Source organism: Tupaia chinensis, unplaced genomic scaffold (assembly GCF_000334495.1).
Source record: "Tupaia chinensis unplaced genomic scaffold, TupChi_1.0 Scaffold000575_1, whole genome shotgun sequence".
Classification (NCBI taxonomy): Eukaryota; Metazoa; Chordata; class Mammalia; order Scandentia; family Tupaiidae; genus Tupaia; species Tupaia belangeri.
In genome coordinates, this window is record NW_006160089.1 from 2,901,884 (window position 1) to 2,910,219 (window position 8,336).

The 8,336-nt window shown below is 43.6% G+C and overlaps 1 pseudogene; it reads right to left on the reverse strand.

The window, feature by feature from the left end:
• Positions 1-6,823: 6,823 nt before the first annotated feature.
• On the reverse strand, positions 6,824-7,242 carry LOC106735930 (40S ribosomal protein S15a pseudogene; annotated as a pseudogene).
• Between the last annotated feature and the right edge of the window lie 1,094 nt (positions 7,243-8,336).

Genomic DNA, 8,336 nt, shown 5'->3' on the forward strand with positions numbered 1-8,336 from the left:
TCAGCAGCTGCCTGTCCCTATTGCGCCCTCTCACCCCGAGGCTGTTTCCGCCGGTAACCTCTCAGTTCCCGCCTCCTCTCTGGGCCCTCGGGACCGAAGGTCCGGCGCTCTTGATCCTCGGTGGCCGTGAGGCCTGAGTCTTCTCCGTTGCCTGTCCTCCTCTCCTCCGTCCCTCATCCCGAAGCGGGAAGCGGCTCTTCTTCCTCTCAGTTCATTCCGGTCCCGAGCAGACAGGTCTCAGAGTAGATGCTGTGACTATCTCTGAACACGTTTCTCTGCCCTTCACAGCTATTACCGTTACTAGGTATCGGAGCCTCAAGGCACTGTGCTTCTCATCGACCAGCACCCCTCGATCTGGGGTCTGATCTGGGCTCTATCTGGCCGCGAATCATGGCTCTTCCCAGCCAATTTTGTCGGCCCTGCATCACTGCTCAGCTATTGTCTATACCAGGCTTTTCCACTTTGCCCTGACCACGGTAAGTCACAGGACAGGCCTGGCTCAAGTTGTCGTCTCCTAGTTTTGAATCCCCTCTCCCTCACTGTGGCCACCCTGTCTTATAGAATTTGATAATGCCAGTACCTCCGCACTCCCCCGGGGTGTATTCTATAGTTTGTCACCTCTTACCGTCCCCTTCTCTGCCTGCACATCATTTCGCTTTTAGGCCCTCCGTATTCCCTTGTCGATACCTTTCTATCTTCATTTCTCCCGAAATGGTCCGCTGTTCTAAACACAATTTATAGACAAAGTCATCTTTTTTTGTTACCATTTAAAAGAATAATTATTTTATTTATCTTTACTTATTTCAATTTGTCCGGAGAGAGAGAGAGCATGAGAAAGCAAGCTGCCAAGTGTGGGACTCGATCTGCAGTTGAGCCTGTGGGAGTCCAGCATCCTTAACCACCACACCGCTTACCAGCCCTGACAAAGCCATCTTTATAATGCTCATTACTCTTGTATAACATCCTGTACCAAAAAATAATAAAGGTTATTATTAAGGCTATGTGCCAAGCATTATTTTATACGCTCTTCACGTGTCCTTTAGTCCTCATAGTTCAATACTTGGTAGACTCTTAAAATTTTACTGATCTGATAAGAATGTTAAAACTGAAAGAGATTAAATATCTATACAAGTCACAGAACTGGTGAGTTTTGGAATTAGGATGGGTATCCAGGTCAACTTTATTCCATAGTCAATGCTCTTAATTTTTCTTTTTTTAATTTAAAATAATTTATTTAACATGTTCTTGAAGGACCTACTCTGGACAAGCCTAAACCCTGATACAAAATTTTTTCAGATGCTTACAGAAAATACTTGGAACATTAGTCAGGAACTGGTAGCTCCAGTATGCTCACTAAATGTATAATATTAGGAGATTCATGAGTACACTGTGTCTAAACAGCACTGAACATCTTACACACAGTTCACTTGATAGTAACCCTGTGAGTCAGTACTCAAGAACTTTCATCTGTAGTACTTATTAAAGTTATACTGGTGACTCAGTCGACTCCTTTCTTACTATAGAGATTGCATCATGCATCTCTTTCAGTAGAGTTTGTAATCGTGCTGCAATAGTGACCCCTCTTTGGGTTGCATCAGGCCGGGATCAAGGAAAAAAAATCATTTACCCATGTTATAGCTTCATATCACTTTGGGCAAGCTCTCTGTATATATCGCAGTTCATTTCCATTAAAAAACAAAGCTCTTAATTTCAGCCTGATCTGTAATTGATGGAGTTATCTTTTGTAATAATTGTTTTTGTAAGACTTAGAAAAGTGAAATCTAGTCAGTTTCTAAAGGAAATAGAATACATCGGTGGTTGTATTTTTTTTAAACCAAGTACTTTTTGTATATTTTATATTACAGTATATTCCAAAGGACAGTAATTTATGAATTGAGTAGGAAAGTACATAGACAAAACTTTTGCTGAATGTTAAAAGCTGATATTAGTATCAGTGCCACGTTATCAATAATTTCTATACGCTGTGCTAAATATTTTATATGAATTATTTATTTTAATCTTTATGAAAACATGCTTTTTTAACCACTATTTTAGAGCTAAGGAATCTGAAGCCCCAAGAGATAAAGAAATTTGCCCGGGAGACTATAGCTGAGAAGATACGGTGCCAGGACTTAGTTTGATTTTTTTTTTTTTTTAAGCTTTCTAGGTGATCTTTAGATTTAAGGATTTATGTTTTAGGATATAAAGTAGTTACATGTGTTGCAAATATTGTTATAATGAGTGGTGGATAAATATGTATTTGTAAACCAGCCATTTAAACCAGCTTATTTCACATGTGCCCCCATAACTGATAATAGATTTCTGGGGCCACCAGGTGGTGTGGTGGTTAAGATGCTGGATTCCCATATGGTAGACTGGTTTGAGTGCCTAACCTGGAGGCTTCAAAATCGTGACAGGAACGTGTGTTTGTGTGTGTGTGTGTATGTGTGTCCAAATCCCAGGAGACTGGAGAAAGGATTGCGGCATGACCATCTTCCCTGTGGGGGGAGGGGGGTATTCACTTTCCCTCTCACTGTCTCTCTTCTGCACACGCACTGATAGCAAAAACTAAAAAAAGAGATTTCTATCCCATCTGATTTTAGAAGGTTAAGCAGAAGTACGACTGCTTAGGATTGGATGTCATTTAGCTCCTAAATCTTACTTTTGAAAGGCACAAAAGAGGGGAAAAAAGGCCAGGGACTATTTAATTTACAAGTTGAATGTTTAGACCCTGGTAATTGAGAATTTTCCACATTTGTTGGAGAGAACATTCAACTGCCAAGATAGGGCACAAGACCTTAAGGGGATAAAACTAACTCAGAGGGGCCAGCAGGTGACAGAGGTTAAGGCGCTGGACTCTCACATAGTGAACCACAGTTTGAGTCCTAGACCTGGTGGCTTGATGCTTGAAACTCAGACTGGGTGATGTGTACTCAAAATCCTGAGAGGAGAATGGAGGAGAAGGGATTGCGGTGTGGCTATCACCCATGTGGGATGATTTATTTCTTCCTATCTATGGCAAATGCATATGCTCTGTAGCAAAAATATCTCTCAAGTCCCCCACCCCCAACTCTCAGCCTTGGTTTCTTCTTTTATTGAATATCAGGGATTTCTTTTTATTATTAATGTTATTTTTAATTTGCTATAGGCACACTCACCAGAGAGAGAAAGTGAGAAAGCTAGTCACCAGGTCCAGGACTTGAACTGAGGTCAGCCATGTGGGAGTCCAGTGCCCTAAGCACTACTCTACCTGCTGGCCCAAACATCAGGAATTTCTGTCTTTTCTTTCTAAATTCTCTCAGGGTTCAAATGAGATATTGTATGTGAAGTTACTTCTTTTCTTTTTAGAGGTTTTTTTGCCATAAGGCATGTGTGCTCCCTGGAGAGAGAGACAGAGACAGTAAGAGGGAAAGTGAAAAATCACCCCCAAGGGGGATGACCATACCGCAGTCCCTTCTGCATTCTCCTCCTGGGGTCTTGAGCACACATCACTTGGATCCAGTATGATTTTCAAGCCCTTGGATCCGGGACTCGAATCTCAGTCAGCCATGTGGGAGTCCAGTGATGTAACCTCTATACCATCTGCTCACCCATGAAAGTACTTTGAAAGTTGTAGGATTGGCCCTATAGACTAGTGGTTGAGGGAGTCAGATTCCACATGGCTAACTACATGATTCAAATCTCAACCCCAAGTGCCTTGAAAACATGCCAGTTACATGTGTATATCCTTTAATCCTAAAGTGACAGAGAAATGGATAGGAAATTGCAATGTAACAACATCCCACTGGGGGTGCTTTGTCTGTCTCTGGTGAGAGCATAAGCCCTCTGGGGAAAAAGATGCTGGGGCCAGCAGGTGGCGTGGTGATTAAGGTTCTAAACTACCACATGGTTGACTTCCCTTCAAGTTCTGGACCTGCAGGCTTGCTTTCTCACTTTTCCTGGCAAACATACGCACGAGAGTTTTAAAATTTTTAAATTTTTTTTTAGAGGTTTTTGCTACAGGGCGTGTGCGCTCGCCAGACAGACAGAGAGAGACAGAGAGACAGAAAGCGAGAAATCACCCCCCAGGGAGATGGCCACGCCGCAATCTCTTCTCCATTCTCCTCTCGGGATCTTGGACACACACGCACACGCGCCTGGCGTGAGTTTAAGCCACCGGGTCCGGGACTCGAATTGCGGTCCACTACGTGAGAGTCCAGCGACATAGCCATTATGCTAACTGCTGGTCCCTGTAAATCACCTCTTAATAGTTTTTTTTTTTTTTTTCTGAGAGGTTTTTGCTATAGGGCGCGTGTACGCACCAGAAAGACAGACAGAGAGAAAGCGAGAAATCACCCCCCAGGGGAGATGGCCACACAGCAATCCCTTCTCCATTCTCCTCTCGGGATCTTGGGCACACACGCATGCACGCGTGCCCAGCGTGAGTTTAAGCCCCTGGGTCTGGGACTCAAACTGCGGTCAGCTACATGGGAGTCCAGCAACACAGCCATTACACCAACTGTTGGTCCTGTTAATCAGTTTTCAAGATTTCTGGGGTCTGAATGGTGGCACAGTGGTAAAGTGTGATACTCTGGCTGACCCACATAGGAAGGTATTGGGTATGTATCTGGAGACCTCAATGAGAATGCTAGCCATAAGGTATGCCCATGACCCAGGACTGGCTGAGGCCAGGAGGCAATTGTGGAACCAAGACCTTGTTGTGAGGCAGCCAATGGCATGGTGGTTAAGGCTGCTGGATCCCACATGGCCTACAGCAGGGTTCAAATCTCAGACCCGGTGGGTTGAAAGGCATCTGGCACATGTGCGTACATACCCAGAGTCCCAAAAGGAGAAATAGAGCAGAAGGTATTGCAGTGTGAGCATCCTTCATGGGGATGCTTTTTCACTTTCCTTTTCTCTCTCTCTGTCTCTGTGGTGAGAGCACACACCCTCTAACAAATTTTTTTTAAAGACCCTGTTAAGGATGCGTGCACACTCTCTTGTTCTCAAGAAACAAATAAGTAGGGGCCAGCAGCTGGTGTGGTGGTTAAGGCACTGGACTCTCGCATGGCTGACTGTGGTTCAAGTCCTAGAGCAGTTTGCTTTCTGACATTCCTTTTCTTTCTCTCTCTCTGGTGAAATAAAAATAAATAAATAAAATAAAATAATAAATGAAAAAAACATTAAAAATAATTATTTAGTTTTATTTATTTATTATTATTATTCAATTTGACCAGAGAGACAGAGATGGGGATGTGTGGAGGGCATGAGAAAGCAAGTCTCCAGGTCTAGGACTGGAACCATGGCCCTCCATATGGGAGTCCAGCACCTTAACCACCATGCTACCTGCCAGCCCCAATAAAAAAAATTTTTTTTGGAGAGGGTTTTTTGTTTTGTTTTGCTATAGGGCATGTGCACTCACCAGAAAGACAGAGACAGAGAGACAATGAGAAATCACCCCCGGCCCCCTGCCCAGGGGAATGACCACACCACAATCCCTTCTCCATTCTCCTCTTTTGGATCTTGGGCACTCACACGCACATGCGCCTAGTGTGAGTTTAAGCCACTGGATCTGGGACTCGAACCGTGGTCAACTACATGGGAGTCCAGCAACATAGCCATTACACTATCTGCTGGCCGCCCCCCCCCTTTTTTTTTTAAGAAGTAAACTTAAAAAGGTTACTCTGAGGTGGTAAAGTGGTTACAGCTCTGGACTCCCACATGGCCGACTGCAGTTTGAGTCCTGGACACAGGAAAACCACTCTAGGTATGTGTGTGCATGCCCTAAATCCTGGGAGTAGAAGGAATTGTGGTGTGGCCATCCCCCCAAGGGATGACTTCTGACTCGCCTTCTCTTTGTATCTTTCTATCTCCCTGAGCTAGCACACATACTGCATTATAGAAACCTAAAAAAAAAATGTGAGAAAGCACCATTCATGGGGGATAGTCATGCTGCAGTCCCTTCTCCATTTCTCCCTTCTTTTGACATTTTCGACACACATGCATATGAACCTGGCATGTTGTTCTCTCTTTTTTCAGATTTTTGTCATAGGGTGTGTGCGTTTGCTGGAGACAGTGATAGGAAAGTGAGAACCACCCTCTGAGGGGAATGACCACACCATAGTCCCTTCTTCTCCATTCTCTTCTCAGGATTTTGGCATGTGCCTGATGTGTTTTTTTCCTTTAAAGAATTATTTATTTATTTTTATTTATTATCGTCATTATCATTTTTTAATTTGACGGGAGAGATTGAGAATAGAGAGTAAGTGAGAAAGCAAGCCACCAGGTCCAGGACTCAAGCTATAGCCAGCCATATAAAAGTCCAGAACCCCATCTGCTATGCCAGTATGTTTTTCAAGACCCTGGGCTTGAGACTTGAACCACTAAGTAAGCAGGTGGGATCTAGCTGCCTTTGCCATCATGCTGCCAGCTGACTCCAGAAAAGAGAAGATTCTAAAAAATTTCTGAATTCGTCACTGCTCTGTATTTTTTTTTGGAGAGGTTTGTGCTATAGGGCGTGTGCGCTCACCAGACAGAGAGAGACAGAGAGACAGAAAGCGAGAAATCACCCCGCAGGGGGGATGGCCATTCCACAATCCCTTCTCCTCCATTCTTCTCTCGGGATCTTGGGCACGCATGCACACGTGCCTCACGTGAGTTTCAAGCCACCGGGTCCAGGACGCGAACCGCGGTCGACTATGTGGGAGTCCAGCAACATAGCCATTATGCTAACTGCTGGTCCCACTGCTCTGTATTTTTTTTAAAGAATTACTTATTTTATTTATTCATTCATTTATTATTTTTTTCCAATGTGGCATTTTATTTGTATATGTGTATTGCATCCCTACAAAAAGAATGCCAGGATTTTTCCTCCTGTTTGTTTCCATCTTGCTTCTTCATGGCCCATGATGCCAGCTGGAGTTGTCAGTACAATGAAACCAAACAGAAGCAATGGGAGCAGATTATTCTGCCATTTCTCTAGATCTTTGAGTTGCACATCAAATCTGGGGCTGATCACTCCACACTTGTTTAACCTGCCAGTGAGGTTCACAATAATTTTTCCAGTTCTGTGGTCATCAATGATTTCAAATTCATCAATGTAACCATGCTTCATCATCACAGTTAGAAACCGGACAATGACTTTGGAGCACGGCCTAATAAGAACCTGGCGTTTGCCTCTCTTTTCAGCATTGTTGATGCTCTTGAGGGCATCAGTCAGGACATTCATGTACACCATTATGGCGGCACAGAAAGATGGTGGAAGGAGCATTCATTCATTTTCATTTGACCAGAGAGAGAGAGAGAGAGGAAAAGTGAGAAAGTAAACCACCAGGTCTGGGATTCAAACCATGGTTGGCTATGTGGGAGTATCCAGTGCCTTAACCACCACGCCACCTGCTGGCCCCAATGGCTCTGTATTTCTGAGGCAGCATAGTTTAATAATATGGAGTTAGGAGTCTGAAGAAATGGGTGCTAATCAAGATCCAGTATGAATTTTGTGACTATGAACAAATAACTATACATTATATGTCAGTGACAGTTGAATAGTATAGAGGCTGTGGGCTCACCCCTAAGTTTACTTACTTTCTTTTTTTTTTAGAGAGAGTTTTTTTTTTTTTTTTGCTATAGGGTGTATGCTCTTGCCAGAGAGAGACAGACAGAAAGCAAGAAATTATCCCTCACAGGGGGCATGACCAAACCACAATCTCTTCTCCTCCATTCTCCTTTTGGGCACACACACACATACACACCTGCTATGAGTTTCAAGCCGTTAAGTCTGAGACTTGAACCATGGTCAGTCATGTGGGAGTCCAGCGCCTTAACCACCATGCCGTCTGAGGGTCCCAGGTTTACTTTCTTTTTTGAATAATTTATTTTTTATTTATTCATTTTTATTTTAATTTGACCAGAGAGAGAGAGAGAGAGAGAGAAAGTGAGAAAGCAAGCCACCAGGCCTGAGACTTGAACCGTGATTGACTATGTGGGAGTATCCAGCGCTTTAACCACCACGCTACCTGGTGGTCTCCCCAGGATTACTTTCCTATTGTAATGGTTCATAGTTTAAGCAGGAGGATTCTATTCTTTAGATGTGCTGAATGGGGAAAATAAAAAGATTGAAAGCTGTTTATCCAATCATTTGTAAGTTCTTCATCTGTAGAATGACAGAATAGTACTCAGTCAGTCAAGTGACCTGGTGGTTAAGGCCATTGAATCTCATATAGCTAGCTGACTGTATGGTTTGAGTCTTAGACCTAGAGGCTTGAAAAACACAGTGCTGGGGCCAGCAGGTGGCATGGTGATTAAGGCACTGGACTCCCACATAGACTATGGGTTGAGGCCCAGATCCAACAGCTTAA